This window comes from Pituophis catenifer, unplaced genomic scaffold (assembly GCF_029215685.1).
Source record: "Pituophis catenifer annectens isolate HBS135680 unplaced genomic scaffold, rPitCat1.0.hap2 SCAF_8, whole genome shotgun sequence".
NCBI classification, from domain to species: domain Eukaryota; kingdom Metazoa; phylum Chordata; class Lepidosauria; order Squamata; family Colubridae; genus Pituophis; species Pituophis catenifer.
The window spans coordinates 42,244,362-42,263,397 of NW_027256888.1; positions in this window are offsets into that span (position 1 = coordinate 42,244,362).

Genomic DNA, 19,036 nt, shown 5'->3' on the forward strand with positions numbered 1-19,036 from the left:
AAAAAAAAAAAAAACCTCTGGGGAGTTTGCAGAGGGCTCTACCTGCTCTCGCCGGCTCTCTCTCACGTCTCCTCAATGAGATGGAGTTTTTCGAGCCGTCTCTCAGCTGTAGAGACGGCTCTTACGGGCGACGAGGCTGGCGGTCCCGAAAGACCGTCTGGCGGTGACGGAAGCCAAACCGGAAGCCACAGTCTTCCCTTTTTTGTGAGAGAGAATATTTCTCCTAAATAATGTTACCAACCATTTTCCCTAGGAAATATTATCAGGCTCCTATATTTAATAATTTTATACAAGCTTGTTTTTTTCCAAGATTTTCCCACGATTGAGCCCTGGGCTATAACTTATTTCACTCCAGAATTCTATTTCTGTTCTGTCTGTGACCCTGTGCTACTTGATTTTATATTTCATGAGTTCTTATTTTATATTTTATGATGTTTTATTGATTTTATCTTTTGACCCATGTTAGATTATTTCCAAAGAGAAAGAAAGCACAATAGTGTTTATTCAAAACTGTTGCCTTTTGTGCAACCCTGGAATGGAAAACTGCTCACAGAATCGACTATTTTCTATGTTCCAAATTTATTGGTAGGCCTAAAGGGCTATCTTTAAGGGAGCAGATTTGGGATGTGAGAGGAGTGCAAAAGGGAGGGATGACAGAAGGAATGATGCTATACAAAGGAGGAAATCTGTTCACATTATATACAAGATTTATAAATTTCAACCAATCTGAAAGACCGGATTCAATATAATAAAAGTGTAGGTCAAATTATTTTGCTTTTCACGTAGTCTACTGAAAATGTACGATCAATTTATTTTTTTTATTTTTGCCAAATTTAAGTAATTCACAGTGACTTTAGCAAAACAAACAAACAAACAAATCCTAATGTATTCTGTCTTGTCAAAGCAAGAATAATGCTTCTGATAAAAACAATTCAAAATATTAGCATGTATTGAAATATGGGGATCCTAATGATAAATACTAGGCTAATGATCAAAACAAATCTTTGAAATAGGAAGATCTTGGTTTTGCAATTCTTGTGGCTACTATTAATGATGAGAGAATGTTACTCTTTTTAAGGAAGTCATATCTGACTGGGATCCAATGACTTCCTATAAGCTTCACAGTTTACAGATCTATACATGCATACAAATTTTTGATTCAGGCTTCTCCATATCTTCCACAAAGAAGCAAATAGAAGATCAGCAAATAAGCATTGAAACATGAATGAAAGGTCATAGCCTCATAGCTGCTAAGCTATAATTTATTTGTATAAAGCTATAGGAATTTTTGTTTACAAGGTAAGAAATGTGCTAATGGAAAACTTTCACCAACCTGTAAATACTAGATGATACACTTGGTAATGGTTGGTAAATTGCAATATTAGCGTCTTTCATTTGCTATGATGGCTCTTGGTTTCTAGCCTGGTACCTTAATTGCTACATCAAACTGATTCTCACAAATCTACATTTTACGTTTGCCTGATATGACATGACAGTGTTAAACATATAGTAAGTGGGTAAAAGTGCATTGGGTTGATAAAGAAAAAAGGCATATGTCTAGTTTAACTGGTCAATCTTCTACATGCTATTATTCCTAAATAAAAGCCAAGCTTGAACTATATAGAAAAACTCATTGAAAAAGCTCAGAAAATGTGAGGCAATGGAAAGTCAAAACAATTGGGGCATGTCGTTGGAGGCCTTCCTGCCAACAACTTCCATGGCTATTAATAAAAAGGCTAGACCCTGATTTTTCACTGATTAAATAATGGTGCTAATTTGCTGTGACAGTCAGCTATTTGTGAAAGAAAATGACATCTACACCAAATAACAAAGCAGCAAGTAGGACTAAGCTACCTATCCATCATTTTATACCTTGGTTAATAGCTTTGTCTAGCTTTTAGAAACTGTTGACACACAAACAATGTGATAGCAACACTTTTCAAAGCAAGGTTTCAAACATCATGAGCTGTACCTGACAGTAGAAAATTTCAAAATAAGTCCTGAAGTCAAGAAAAGTTTTGGAAAAGACTAGAGAAAAATAATCTATAAAGCAGACATTTTGAATGACCTTGCAGTAATATAAAAATGTTGATATAAAACTCATTATGAACCTGACCTGAACATTTGGGTTGGGTTATTATTATTTATTTTCTATCTATTTAGCATCGAAGGAAACTTGCACTTTATTTTCAGTTCTTTTTTTCCTAAGCAGCAGACAGTTCAATCATTAATGTGTGTAGTTATGAAAACACACCCCAATTATTGCAAGAGTTGGTGAACTACTGTTACAAAGTGCATTGAAAAGCTCAAATTGGCTGCTTCCGTTGATTTATAGAAAGAGATGAGATCTACAAATGGTATGGATTTTGTCAATTTCATTGATAACATGAACTGTGATAGGTCACTGGCCCACTGCATTTCACACTAATGTGAAATTCAAAGCCCTTTAAATTAAGGTGATTGCTTATAAACCATGTTATAGCTTTATTTATATGGGCTTCAATTCTACAGTGAAGGTAATCTAATTTACAAACAAATGAAGCTGGGAAATGCTGATTTTTCAATTGATTTCTTCTTAATGAGGTGCTAAAGTCTGTACATCAATTGATCAAAGATTCCTTCTCCAGCACATGAAGCTTCTGTTTTGTTATCTCATTCACAAAATTGTTTAAAATTGTTCTTGACAATGTTGTGAATGTATTTCTTGTTTTGCATTTGTTACTTCTCAATTATATTTGAAAAATCTTTGCTTGCCAATGCTTTTATTTTTGAGAATGGCACTTGGATAAGGTGCCAAGATGACCCTTATATCCCTTATCTCCTTTCTCTGGAGAGCAAAAGGAGGCCCTATACCATCTTGTCAATACATGCAACCAACTTCTTTGAGAGATTGTCACAATATTTTAGGTAGAGGGTATTTGAAGGAAAGCAAGCAAGCAAAGAAATTACTCACTTGATAGAAGTAATATTTAAAAGAAAAGCACTGGACCCACTTTTGACACAGCACTGATTATTCCTGATGACTTGCTTGTGGATTCCAATTTTGGGTGAAGACAGCTAAATAAATTGGAGTAAAACTCCATAATTGGCATCAGGTAACAGGTAAAATTTTCTACCAAGGAATAAAATAATCTGGGTTGGGAAAATGGTTTTCCTTTTATATGGAGTTACCTGAAAACCAAACCTGTGCATACATAAATGCTTGCTCGACCTATCCAAAGACCCTGGGCAAAAACATTTTGATTGGATGCATGAGGTCAATCTCCACCATAAGCTATATGAACTGCTACCAGATGTTCATAGTATTGAAGAATATTGCATAAAAACCCTAGGAGTGAAGGATACTACTTGAATTGGTCAAATGATTAAGAATAAAAGTTAACTAACTATTCAGTTAACCCACTGAAGACATTTTACTGTCAAAGGCAGAACAATATATTGGACAAACCTGTAATAAAAGGGGATTAGAAAAGGTTCCAGACTCTATTTTAATATTTCCTCTTCAACTTAAATGAATTTTCTTATTTAGTTTCTTCCATTCCTATTTTTTAAATTTTCAGACTGGCTAAGTCTGGCCTGAATGGCTCTTCCTCCTTCAAAGTTGGTATCCAAAGCTGGAAGTGCAATAAGGCAGAAACTGATGTTAATTCTTTTTAATTGAGCTTAAGTAGGACCTCTCTGAGGGAAAGAAATAAATTAAAATAAAAAGGTTGCTTGTTGTCTTTTCTTCATAGTGAAAATCAAGTATTTGATCTGGCTATTTTACTCCACCAAATACAAACTGTACAAATGAACACTGGGCATAGGTTTGACAAAAAATATTTGGGGCATACGGTGGAGCTCAGATGGCATCTACCTTCGTTCAACTTCTTGAAACATCTGAGCCTTTTCCTGAGAACTCAGAATCTCTAAGCTGAGTCTTCAAAGTATGTTTTTGCCCTTTGATCCAAAGCACTGAATTTCACTAACACAAAACAATGGGCAACTTGGCATTTCCCAACTGTTTTAAACAATCAACCTAGAAGCCACATGATTGGCCTTTTGAGCAGAGAATTCTTAATTAACATCCCAGTGCATTCTGGAGTCTCCAGGAGTGTATTTTAATGGCATCATGAAGATAAAATATAGACATGTAGCTTGGAAATGCTACAGAAAAGTGATAAAAACAAATCAATAAAAATGTTAAATGGAAGGAAAGTAAATTACACTGAGTGTTAAAAAAATAGCTCTAAGTCAACAATTTAATTTTTTACATATCTAGTCTTTTTAAAACACTTCCTTCACAAATATTTTTCTGTCACTTTCCCTTGCTGTTTATTTAAAATAATATATGACATCCTTTACCCTCTCTTAAAGCATTTTGTTGTAATTTGAATTGATTTATTTAGCTTTGCTTTCTCTCTTACAAAATAACTCTATTTAGGAATGGCTGTTTTTCTTTTACAATGTTTCTTTTTGTGTATATGTATGTGTGTGTGTGTGTGTATATGTATATATATATATATATATATATATATATATATATATATATATATATATATATATATATATATATATATATATATATATATGTGGAAGCAGTTGAAAGCATTTAGCTGATCTAAACAGATCTCTCCCTGGATGGTAGACCATCAGATCAAAAAACATCAAGCTCCAGGCTAGACTGGGGAATTGGACAAAAAATGGCAGAAGAAGATAATACTGAGCCAAGAAAACCATATGGTAACTCAACACAAGGGAATCTTATTTTTTTTAAAATGCAGCTATGTTTTCTGGCAAGAAAACACCTACTTATTTATTTGATTAAATCTTGACCTTTGTCCTGCTAAATGGTTCAGATCCCAGGCTAGAAATTAGGAGACTATGAGTTCTAATAGAAAAATATGTAGGAGGCTATACTGAGAAATAATACAGTATCTGCTTTAAAACTGAGCAATATAAAATAATCAAGATGCTTTTTCTTCCTGTTAGGAAATTTCTGTACTTTTAAAATTCAACATTTTGCCACTTCTTATTCATATAGTGAGTTGGCAGGAAGAAGAATCATTTGCAGAAAGTCTGCTGACTGTAGGAGTCAAACATGTTTTTGCAGAAGTAAGCACATCTTCAAAGGATCTGTGGCTCTGCACTTTATCCTCCCTGGCTGCACTACCTAGTCCCTGATGTGCTCTTACCTATCATCAGTCAGTAGAGATGATGATGCTGTCTCTCTTTCACTGTATTGTCATCCCTAGGGTGCAAATGAAGTAATTACAGTCATTACAGTGTCATCACAAGAAGCTTTCTTTTACTTGGAATGGAAGTCAAAAGAACTAAAAGTGATAACCCTATTTATATGTTGTGTGCCTTTGAGTCAGCGGGACTCCTGGATAAATCCCGGCAGTTTTTCTAGCAAAATTTTGGAAGTTATTCCCGTTCCTAGGCTGAGGGAGCGTGATTGGCCCAAGGTCACCCACCTGTTTTTTTGCCTAAAATGGAATTATAACTCACAATCTCTCTGTTTCTAACCTGATACCAAACTGGTCTATAGCCCTTATTGTAGCATTGACATTTATTTATTTATTTATTTATTTATTTATTTATTTATTTATTTATTTATTTATTTATTTATTTATTTATTTGTCGAATTTTTATGCCGCCCAACTCCCGAGGGATTCTGGGCGGCTAACAACAAAGAATAAAACAATGCAAACAGTATCCCATACAAAAGTTTAAAAAAACATTAAAACCTATACATTCCAATTTGTGGCCGGGTCTCGCAAGATCACTGTAGCGAGATCAACGGCCCAGGCCTGCCGGAAGAGCCAAGTCTTCACCACTTTCCGGAAGGCCAGTAGGGTGGGGGCAGTCCGGACCTCAGGGGGTAATTGGTTCCAGAGAGCTGGGGCAGCCATAGAGAAGGCCCTCCCCCACGGGCCCGCCAGCTGACATTGTTTAGCTGACGGGATCCAGAAGAAACCAACTCTGTGGGATCTTACCGGTCGTTGGGAGCTATGCGGTAGAAGGCAGTCTTGAAGATAGCCTGGCCCTGAGCCATGTAGGGCTTTAAAGGTAATAACCAACACCATGAATTGCGCCCGGAGACCAATAGGGAGCCAGTGCAGCTCGCGGAGAATTGGTGTAATGTGGGTGTATCTAGGTGCACCCCCAATAGCTTGCATGGCTGCATTCTGGACCAACTGTAGTCTCCGAACACTTTTCAAGGGTAGCCCTGTAGAGCGCATTGCAATAATCCAACCGTGAGGTGACAAGGGCATGAGTGACTGTGAGAAGAACCTCCTGATCCAATAGGGTCGCAATTGGTTCATCAGACGAACCTGTGCAAGGCTCCCCCTAGCTACAGCTGTCAGATGTTGTTCCAATCTCAGCTGTGAGTCTAGGAGGACACCCAAATGGCAAGCCTGTTCTGAGGGTGGCACTTTTTTCTCCCCCAGAACCAAAGATGGACGATCGACATAGTCTTTAGGGGGCAATACCAAGAGCCATTCGATCTTGTCTGGGTTAAATCTGAGCCTGTTGACTTCCATCCAGATCCTCACAGCCTCCAGGCACCGGCACATCACATCCACCGCCTCATTGAACTGACGAGGGGTAGAAATATACAGCTGGGTATCATCAGCATATTGCTGATATCCTACTCCGTGTCGTCAGATGATTTCACCCAGCGGTTTCATTTGATGTTAAATAGGAGGGGAGAAAAGGCCGAGCCCTGAGGCATCCCGCAGACTACGGGCCTTGGGGTCGACCTCTGTCCTCCTACCAACACCGACTGTGATTGACCAGAGAGATAGGAGGAGAACCACCGCAACACGGTGCCTCCCACTCCCAATTCCCTTAGTTGCCCCAGAAGGATACCATGATCAATGGTATCAAAAGCCACTGAGAGGTCAAGTAGCACCAAGATAGAGGAATGACCCCCATCTCGGGCTTGCCAGAAATCATCCATCAGCGTGATCAAGGCAGTTTCTGTGCTGTAGCCAGACCTGAAGCCAGACTGACAAGGGTCCAGATAATTTGATTCATCCAATGACCACAGGAGCTGAAGTGCCACCACTTTCTCTACAACCACAAAGGGTAGGTTGGAGACTGGACGAAAGTTCTTTAATTCTGCTGGGTCCAGGGAAGGCTTCTTGAGGAGACATAACACATGTAATGTCCACAATCTCTGATACTTCTGCAAAAATCCCTTCCCTATCGGCTTTTATTTTATGTTATTAAAATTTTATGATGACCACTGATACAATGACTGTCAGTGGTTTACAATATAATAAAATGTAAAAAAAAAAAAAAGTAAATGTAAGGCAATTAAAATTAGGAGAGTTAAATAGGAAAATTAAAAACCAAGACAATGGGCAATCAGGGAATGAGAACCTTGTCTACTCTAGCAGCCATTCCAAATGTAGCAGGACTCTGTCAGGGTTCCAGGCCAAGTGGCAAAATGGGGGTGGGAGACACACAGAAAAGTTTCTTCTCCTGGTCTCCACCAGCCAAAATTCTTTGGCAGATGGGATCCAAAGTAGGCTTTTCCATTTGAAGTAGTGTGGCGGGTCAGTGGTAGGTTTCAAATTTTTTTTACTACCGGTTCTGTGGGTGTGGCTTGGTGGGCGTGGCATGGCTTGATGGGCTTGGCTTGATGGGCGTGGCAGGAGAAGGATACTGTAAAATCTCTATTCTCTCCGCAATCCATGGGAAGGTTACTGCAAAGTCCCCATTTCCTCCCGATCAGCTGGGACTCAGGAGGCAGAGAATAGATGGGGGCGGGGCCAGTCAGAATTTTTACTACTGGTTCTCCAAACTACTCAAAAATTTCACTACAGATTCTCCAGAACTGATCAGAACCTGCTAAAACCCACCTCTGGGTGGGGTAATTAAATACATTGGACCCATTCCATAAAGTGCTTTTAAAATCTTTCTTGGTCCACATAAGTACTTTTAGAAAATGATATATATCTGTAGCTGCCTAATGGTTAAGGGAGGTCAATCCATGTCTAATTCACAAAGCCAGTTTGTTTTCTAGACATTTACTATTTTATAACTACATATTCTATTTTCCTAACCCTTTTGTGAATCAGAAGCACCATCATTTTTTGAATCAGAAGCAATTTAATGTTCTGTTCTTAAAACAACAAAACAAAACAAAACATTCAACAACCCACACAACAAGCTATTTTCAACATAATTAGGAGTTGGAAACATAATAAAGTCTATTAAAAAAGTTAAAATGCTTGCTGAGGACAATGCAGGAATAAACTTCCCTATCTTTTAGTTCTTTGGTCTCAATTATATTTCTAGCATCCCTAAAACTTTTCAAAAAATATAGCAGCTCTTGAGTTTTCAGCAAGTTGAATATTTATTGTGTTATTCCTCAGAATGAAGTTTTATTCTAAATATGTTTTAAAAATTGTCCCTTGAAATCTATGAAAATGAAAAATTGGCCCTTGAAATCTAATTCTGAAATAAGTTAATAGGGTGCCAAAATAAGTACCCCCACCCAATGTATTACAGTGATTATCTAAAGTTTCCTACCCATACTCAAGTGTGGAGTGCGCAGCACAAGCAACAAAACATACATTGCATCAAATTTGACCCTTTAGGTATTTGGGGAAATATTTTCATGCAAATGCAAATGGGTGGAGCTTGCATAGTGACATATAACACTCATTTATTTATTTATTTTAGCCTCCATGTGGTCAGGAAGTTCTTGTTTTAATTCAAATTTAATTTCTCCCTAAATGTCCTAGATTCAGTTTAGGGTAATAACAAACTCAGACAGAAGCCATGGAATTCTTGCAACCAGGGCTATTTTTATTACAGAAATAAAAGATTTTACATGCTGATTGGAAGTTTGAGTTTCATTTATCCTTAGGCAATTTACAAGAATGGTATGTGTTATCTCTTATACTCCTATTTTCTACCTTAAGATTCTATGTTATATCTATATAATCTATATCACTGGGTTTTTTTGCCAGTATCTTATCCTCTTCTACTCCCTTATCTCCTACACTTCATTGCACTATCTTCTTAACCTATAGCCTCAGACAATTCTCTATTTTATTCTTTCAGTCTTCAATTTATATTCTGTTCTGTACTATAGCCAGGATTTCTTACACTATTTTTAAATTTTCCCTTCACAGCCACCTTGGACCCAAATTCACTTGTCCACTTAGGTAAAATGGGCAATCTGATGATTGAGCCAGCAGTTGGTATGTATGTATGTATGTATGTATGTATGTATGTATGTATGTATGTATGTATATATGTATTTAAATTTCTACCCCTCTCCCATAACTCTGGGGGGATCTCCCCACAACTCTGAACAGCTTACAACATTAAAAATAATCATTAATATATGTATACATCTATAAAATCATTTTAAAATTACAATAAAATACAAGTTATAACTAAAGATGTGGAGGAAGGGAAAAGAATATATGGGGGGGGGGAGGTGGGAACTGCTATTAGTCAATCAACCACCTCCAGTCTGAAATTCTCTCATTGGGACCCTAAGTCAACTGGTAGAGCCAGGTCTTCAGCGTCTTGCAGAAGATCAGGAGGGCGGGAGCCAGTCTCATTTCAGGGGCCAAGATGTTTCAAAGGACCAGGGTCATGGCAGGGAAGGTTCTTCTTCTGGACCCCACCAGCCAAAATTCCTTGACTGATGGGATCCGCAGCATGCCTCCTTTTCTGGTATGTATGGGGCAGGGCTGTCCTATAGGGGTGAGACAATTCCTTAAGTAACCTGGATACATGCCATGCATGGCTTTATAGGTAATAACCAACACCTTGAATTGCACCAAGAAACAAACTGGCAGTCAGTGCAGTCCTCAGAATAGTGATTCTGAGTGAGCCACTCTAAGGGTCCTAAAGACTTCCTGTGCTGCCACACTCTGCACCAGTTGAAATTTTGAATGCTCTTCAAGGGTAGCCATATGTAGAGCACATTATAATAATCCAAGTGGGAGGTGACTGAACATAGGAACTCCTGATTCAGGAAAGGTCACAACTAGTGCATAATCTGAAGTTGTACAAAGCTGCAAGTGCTACCTGTATACTAGGATTCTGGCAGATCCTTCTCATTACTCCTGTCTTCCAAAGCTGCCAATTCTCCAGGTCTTAAAAGTATAATGGTGGCTTGACCTCTGCTTCTTTTGGTTGATTGCCAAGGCTTAGAGCTGCTTTGCTGGTATTCCAGGGTGTTTTGAATCATTCACAAGCTAGCTCCTGGTTGTTCTGCTAGAACTTTGGGTCTCTGGAATAGGCCTTTTGGGCCTTTTCATCAGATGGTCATCTCCTTCTGATATTTTTGGACACCATTGTTTCCATCTGTAGGAAGTTAGCACCCACCCCTTTCCTGGAAGAGTGAAATATTTTAGGAAATATGAAAAAGGCAGAATGTTGTATTTCCCTGGGATAACCATGTTTTGAAGCAGCTCCCATCTTCCTGCCCCCACCCTTTGTCAATGGGCCATTAAGGCTTGGGCCAGTCTATTCTACATAACAAAGTTCTACCTCTTTCAGGCAGAGCCATAATAGGAATTGCCAAAGATCCAACAAAGATAGGATTAGCCCTCTACACAATAGCAGCAGAAACTCACCACATGTGACCTGGGAAGCATGTGACCTGGGAAGCACATGTGACTATCAGCCAGCAAGGCTAGCTAAGACCCCCACCCCCTGGGAGTCTGACAACCAATCAGGATACTCTTTTGGGGCCCCAAGTAATGCAGAGCCAGAGGGAGCATAAAAACCCAAGGATTTACTGTATCTGCCCTTTTTCTGTTCAGGAACTTAAGCCATGTGATCCTGTCCACCATTAAACCATCTTTCCAAGCAGTCTCCATGTTTCCAGTGTCTTTTTCCCCACTTGGAGCAGAACCCAGAAGGATGTTTCTTCCAACACATCATTGCTGGGCCTCTGATTCTTTCCTGTCTTCTCTGCCACTTTGGTATTTCAGCTATCATTGTTTTGTTCATTTGTTTTTCTTTCTTTCTTTTACCTGTCTTCTTTTTTCACTTTTTTTCCTATTGGTTTCACAACCACCATGTGCCTCCAAAGTCAAGCTGTTTTTTAAAGGGACAATTTATCTGATTTGTAAGGGTTGAGAACTGAAAAGTAGGAGGGTATGGAAGGCATTCTATCCTCCATATTTTCACTGAGAACCCCATCATTTTGCTAAAATAAAATATGCCACTAAATTACTGTCAGATCCTGCTGGTTCTATCATTTTCCCTCAAAACAGCACCTCCCCTCACTTATGTTGAAAGCAGGACTGGGCATTGAAAAAGAAACAAGTGGAGAATTAAAGTAGAATTCAGTACTGATTATCTGCCATGGAATGTGGAGAAAGGAAGTCAAGAAAAGACTATTTTTTAAACTCCTAACATTTCCATCCTGATACTTAGATGGAAGCAAGATCTTTTGCTCTCCAAGGACATGGATAAGATGGGACATATCTGTCACTATGCATGTATAATTCAGTAGATATGAAGATAAATGTTACTTACCATGAATGAAGGGATATTATCTTCCTTACACAGCTCACTTAGTCTGCATGTGTTTCATAAGAAAGAAACTACCAGGGATTTAATTAAATAGACAGATCCATCTATTGTTCCCTTGGTATCTTCTGGCTGAAATGGGTTCTTTGCTATCTTGGAAGGAAATGGTATGTCATGACCTTGAATTTTGGATTCAAGGTGAATTCTAGAGTATGAGTTCCAGGAACTTGTTTTTGGCTCAGGTTCATTTAAGATGGAAGGGAGATTGCAGGCTTCATGTGTGCATTTATTTGAGGTAGATTTTCTAAGTTCCCAAGGTGAGTATAGACTTACACATGAGTAAGTGTGTTGGAATCCAAATAGCCCCTTGACACCTATGTATGGCTTTTACAGAGAGGTTTGTGTTCACTTAACCTTCCATGGTTGAAAAAAGATGATTGTACTGAGTGAATGTGAATTGGTCCACTGAACCTACCAAATCCTTGGCTATAATTTGTCCACTTAGAGTTGACTGATGGAAACATCTGTTCATGGAGGAGTTACTCTATACAAAATTTCCAGTTATAGCAAGCCCGTTGCTTCAAATCACAGAAAGGGCAGTATGAAATGGGAAATATGCTATGAGCAAAGCACAGACTCTGTGTAGTCAGATTTATAGTGGCATTTTGAATCCACCACTGCTTTAAGCATTCATGTGGGCTTGGCCAGGCACCCAGTCAGAAACTGAAATGTCAGTGTATGAGAAAGGGAAAAGTCTGAGAAGAATCTCAGTCTGTGTGCAACAGCTGAAAGATGCTTCTGATAACTGAGAAACTCAGATAACAGGAAAGCTATTTACTTTAATAAGGCACTTACATGGCACAGAGATGGAATCCTTATTTTCCCTCTTTAAGTTAGAAGTTAAAATGGAGGAAAGAGCATTTAACTATGCCTGGAAAGCTCAGCCATTATATATGACTGAGCTGTCCAGGCAAGTCCAGGCAAGAACAGACATTATTTGATGGCAGCAACTTTAACTACCTGCTTTCTCTCCTCTCTGATTCTCTTCTGATTACTGGGGCATTTTGGGAGAAGGAATTTGGGATCGATATCAATGGAAGAAAAAAGATGAGGAAGGATTAAGCATTCTTCTGTTCCTCCTGTGTCCTGATCACACAGATGAGAAGAGGCACAGCTAGAGCATTTAGCTTCTTGTTCACCAGAAATTTATGAGAGAAAACTTCCTTTTCAGACCTGATGAATTTTCTTTTATCTGCTGCTGAATCAGTCAAAGCGGGACATGTTATTTACTTTTATGGATTTAAAGAATCAACTACTTAACAAAACTATTCCCAGATTCTAATGATGTCATTGGAAACTTTTTGATTCCATGAAATTGAATAGAGAAGGGCCATATCCAGAGTTGCTGAAGTTCGGCAACACATACATTTAATAGATGTTGATGATGATGGTGATGCATGAATCCCATTCCTTACTCTGAGTTACTGTACATGTGCTCAGCTGTGAGCTATTCATATGGTCTACAATTGTAATTATGGTAGTTATAGTGGATAGCTGAGAGCAGAGCATCTACATTATGCCTTTGTATGGATATAAAAACATGGAAGATGATAAGGATAGCATTATGATGCAATCCGCATCTTTTTGCACATACAGTGTTGATACATATGAAAAATCGTGGAGCTTGGATCACATCTCCATGCAGATGTAACAGAAGTTGAACTTTTTCTTAAGGTACCAGACTGAATGCATTGTGGTCATAGACAATATGGATAGGTCACATACCTGCTTCTCTATCTATCAGCCTTCCAAGGTAAACCAAAGAGGAAACACTGCAAGATGAACTACTTCTACTTAATTATGAGGCTGAATTAACAGAATCTTTGAAGAATTAAAGGCACACATTTCTCATCTGTACTTTTATTTGTTTTGATCCATTAGGGCAGGTCAGAGAAATGGATCAGAGAAAGCTTCTTTCTTTGATCTGCTGGGCTCCTGCCTCTCTTGTCTGATTGTTTCCTAGGCAGCATCTCTTTCCTTTTCCCTCCAAGGTCATTCATGCATTCCATTGTACTAAATCCACTTGTAAACCTTTCAGATGTCTGAAAAGGCTAGTTATTTTCCAGAAAGGGTTGTTATATATTCTATGAAAGTATAACAAAAATAAATTAATGTTTATGGATGACAGAGTCTGCAATTAAAAAAATTCAACTGACAGTTTGCTCTGATTTTTCAGACTAAGCATGTTGGGACTTAGTCCTAAGCAGATTGGTTAGTATTATATTGGGTGTGTTTTAATATGTATCTTACACAACATCTTAAAATTTCTTAAATACTCAATGGTGATTACTACTCTGGGAAAAGAGATGTTGCAATCACTTAGCTTTGAGTATCCATTTTGTTGAATGCTATATTATTTCAAAACCAATAGGCAAAGGTAAGCTTTCTCTGAATAGTTGAGATGCAAAATTGCATATCTTCTTATTCTTATTGTACATAATAACATGTTTGGTATTTAATGAATTAAAGAATGATGGAAATAATCAGCTGTCCTATATTTATTCCTTGATGCTAAAGGATGATTTAAATAAGGGCAACCGTTAAAAACTGAAACCATGAGAAAGGAGAATGACAGATGGCTTATTACTTAAAACCTTATTCCACAAATGAAACCATATTAAAAACTAGCAATAACTGCAATCCTTTCACATTAATTGGCTATTAAAATATTGTGCTTAGTATTACAGTCTTGAATCTATGTATCTTCAGAGGTGGATATTATTTTATTTATTTGATTTTTACAAAGACTAACATAGATAAAAAGTGAAAGGTATGCAGAATACTTTGAACTGTTATTTTTCCACTGAGAACCCTTTGCAAAATTCTAAACAATTTATATTTCTGCATAGAACAACCAGGCCACTTACTTACTGAATTATGTTTGTCTTTAATCCTGCCTGGATGCCAAATGTCTGCTTTATATGTTTTTGATCTGGCTGTAAGACTAATCAATTGTCTGTCTCTCTGTCTGTCTGTCTGTCTCTCTGTCTCATCCATCTATCATCTATCAACTATCATCTACCTACCTACCTACCTACCTACCTATATACCACTCTTAAATGAAAAAAATAGCTACAAAATAACTTATAAAATCAAGGAAATAAAAAATAGACCTATTACCTTACTAATGATGGGACCAGAAGGAAGCAAATAAAGTACTTTGAATCCTTTCTAGACATATAAATTGTCTGCAACTCAGCCACAATGATGGGAGAAAGACTATATACACATGGTGATGTCATTTCACAAGCTCCATCCTTTGTTTTAATATTCCAATGTAAATACAGGGTGTCCTATATATCTACATATCTAAGCTTTTCAAGTTAAAATTATAGTAAGACTCTTCAGATACCCTAGATAAAAGATGTGTGCTTTTCACATGATGTTATGAAACATATTTCATCCTTTGACCCCTTTTGAACCCCATGCATGTCTATATTTACCTAAATATAAACTAAAATTGCTCCTGCTCCTGATTAATGGTTAAGAATGTTGAAACAACATGGTTATTATTGCATGTAATAATTAAATTACAAAACGTAAGTGATTTCTACAGGGAACATCCTCATGAGATAGAAGAACTAGAATACAAAAGTTATGTTTTTCTTCTGGTGGCTCCATCTTGCAGAGCAGCCTCCCCCCAGAGATCATGTCTAAGTGAGTAAACTTGCCCTTTCATTTTACCTTGGGAAAATCATGACATAAGAGCCTTTCAAAAGACATATTTTGACAACGTTGATTCTCCCAATATGACATAGTTTACTAGCCAGTTGACAAAAATCAGAAATCATAGCTGAGTCCTGCCAGTCACATTAGGACTTTAAAGACAAATATACTTGGAGAGACTATATAATTGGATTATATCTCAAAGATGATGCTACTGAAAAGCTTCCATTTAGAAAATTTCCCTTTTACTTAGAAACTGTCAGCCCACTAGTGGAATCACACTAGGAAATTGAATCTACAGGAAGGCTAAAAGTACTTTTATTGACATTGACTATAATATAAAATCTTGAAAGTCTGATTGCTCTATCTTCTCCCTCTTATAGTCCAGTGAATAAGAAAATATGTAACTGAATTGCTTTCCAATGTTATCATATAAAATTGTTCTTTTCCTTTTGCCTAAGTAATAATTCTTGCATAGTTTGGTGAAGGTCATCTTCTATACTGTCTACAAAAACTTGGCTTAAAATAGTATAGAAAAGTACAAATAAAGGCAGGAGTAATAACTCCACTGCAATATTAGAGATGTACAGATTTTAAGGGATTTTAGGGAAAAAATAAAATGCAAGGGCAAAAAATATAGGTCTTCCAACTGGAGCCAAAAAGTTACTGATATTGGCATCAGTCAATTATCTTACAGGCAGAGATATTTGGGACTGGATAGCCTTGACCAAGGACTACCTCCTCACATAAGTGAATAGTAAAAATTCTCCTCTTCCCAGATCTTAATGTTCAGAAGGGCACAAATATCTTGTGTACAAGTCTTATAACTATGAATGCATGCAGATAAGGAAGTAGTGTTTCTTCTTTTGTCTTTTATAATGGCAAAGATACTAATAGGAAGTCTTCCCTACTATGAAAGACACATTTCAAGGAACTAAGATCATTTGTTGAGCAAGCAAAGATGTGATATGCGAAATCTCATTCTTGTGATGTTCTATTGGAATATAGATCTTGGCATGATTTACACTGAGCTAGTCTTGTAGATTTTTTCAATAAAAACCATACTCATTTTTCTTTGTTAGTTTCCATATGCTTCTCTTGTATTCAGATACCTTCCAGTTGGTAGGTAATTGAACACCTTAAAATTCTTCTTATTTGATAATTAAAGATTTTTTGTACTAAAATCAATGAGAAACCTGGTACTGAAAGAATGTAGATTCAAAACCTATTGAGCTAGCTTTCAAGTAAATTTTCTCTTATTGATAGATCATTCAGTTGTGCTAATATGGATGGTTGATTTCATGCCATTTAATTATTTTGCTATGTGTTGTAAAAGATGATGTGGCAAACAATGACTATGTACGACATGCAGTGACAGTCTGTTTAGTTAGTGAATTGAGTTTTCAATTTTTTTAAATAGGATATTAATACTATAAAAGGTTTATATTCTTTATAGCAAAACCATATTTCATGAGCTTGGATAATGGCTAACTGAGAATGGTACAAGGAAGTTAAGTCTTATTCAAACAAATGAAAGAATAAGAACTAAAAAGAGCCTTGGTGGTGCAGCGGACTAAAGTGCTGTTAAGTAGCACTTAGCTGCCAGCTGCCTGCAATTACTGCGAGTTCAAATCTCACAGGCTCAAGGTTGAATCAGCCTTCCATCCTTCCGAGGTAGGTAAAATGAGGACCCAGATTGTGGGGGCAATAAGCTGACTTTGTATATAAAAAAAAGAACACCGCTTAGAAGGGGCCGAAAGCCCTACTCAGCAGGTATATACAAAAAATTTGAAGGCTATTGCTTAACGCATTGTAAGCCGCCCTGAGTCTCTGGAGAAGGGCGGCATATAAATTGAACCAATAAATAAATAAACTAGAGAATAACCCAGCTCAATAGTATATGTTGGGAGGCAAGTAAAACAAGATGGTGGTCATGACTATATAAATGAAACCTCATGCCTTGGAATATGTGCACAATATCATAGCATGTATAAAAGAAAGAGGGATTTTATTGCACAATAAGAATTATTATTTTGACTTGTCCCTGCCTTAGCTATAACATAGAATCTTGACATTCTTAATTAATTTATAGATCATAATTACCATAGTGAAGGCTATCAAACAATTGCAGTTGTTAAATAATGTCTTAATAGGCCATAGACATCTCTTTTAAATAAAAACATAATTCAGTCAGATGTATGGCTTCTTACAAGTATTTAATTGTTCAAAGAATATGGCCTTAGAAATTCTTCCAAAGGAGAACAATCTATAGTTCTTCACTTACTAGTTATGAAGAAGTCAATAAATTCTCATTAATGAAGAACAGCATTCTCGTACTTAATATAAATTGGGCAGGGGAATGAGTAACCTGTGTTTCATTGTACAATTCTTTCCCAGTTGACTGCAGCCTCTTTGATTTCTCATATTTCAGGGACTTTTCAAGGGAATATGCAAGGAAAATTGTGTACTTGGACTTCACATTTTGCTTTTGCTACTATTAAAGCTAGTTTCACCCTTGTGATGTTGCTGGAAAATTTTTCTTTCTGGGAAAATTCAAGGAAATTGTTTACCCAATTATTCCTCAAATTTTGTGAAGACTGAAAAGCTATTTGTGCCAGACCTAATATTGGAACTGTGACAATAAATTCTTTATCTTATAGAAAATACCTATGTTAAAACACAAATATAGACAATAATTATATTAAATATAAATAGCTTTTTAAATATAAAATAAAGATTACTTCCATTCTATTGTGATAAAATGAAAAATTGAAATTGAAAAAAGTCTACTGAAAAAGTAGCAAAACTAATTACACCACTAAAATCTTTTTTCACTCCATAGAAAATATTAATAAATTGAAAACAGACATATCATTTCATTGTTGCTTTCTCTTAAAACGGAAGACCTAAGAACAGATATCCAGATAAGTGAGAGAGAAAATAAGTTAACCTAGTTTTCCAAATTTGTAAAAGATGTACAATGTTTAAATTCTTGGTTTTAGTTATATTCAACATTACTGTAACATTTACCTTACATTTCTCAGTGCTACTTATTTCATCATCATTACTAGATCACATTTATTCTTAAATCTACATTGAGTTAATTATTTCAAATCAATGGACATTCCTTGGTAAGTCAGAAAAAGATATTAAAATTTCTGAGGGATCAATTGGAAGTGTAGCAAATAGTATGCAAGAATATATACCTTCAGATTTAGGCAGTTGGTTGCTTCATTCTGGTCTAGGACTCCAACCGAAAAAATCAGGATTGAAAATTCATTTAGTTCTTTCATCCATACAGACAACACAATCATATGAGTTAAATCTAACTTAAGTATAACATTTTGGGAATGTATGTGGCATATCCTGAAGGTGAATAGTTTACTGCCTCCTGTTTTCTGTTTCTCTGATCTGAGGATATAGCCAGTGGTGGGATTCAGCCAGTTTGCAACACTTCAGGAGAACTGGTTGTTAACTTTCTGAGCAGTTTGGCAAACTGGTTGTTAGAAGAAATCATTGGGGCAGAGAATCAGTTGTTAAATTACTTCAGTCCCACCACTGGATATAGCCCTATTACAAGAATGGTGAAAGTCTGCTTCTACTTTCACTGAGTAACCAGTCTCTATTTGGCTTCTTTGAAATCCTTATTCAGATTAGGAGATGGAAGCTTTGTATCAGAGTATTGTTGGTGATATTTGAAGAATATGGTTTCTTTTTTAAAGAACTGGCTTGATGTTCTGCTTAAATTGAACCAACTTCCCTTAGTTTAAATAATAGTTTATTACAACAATCAAGATCAAACCTTGGCTTC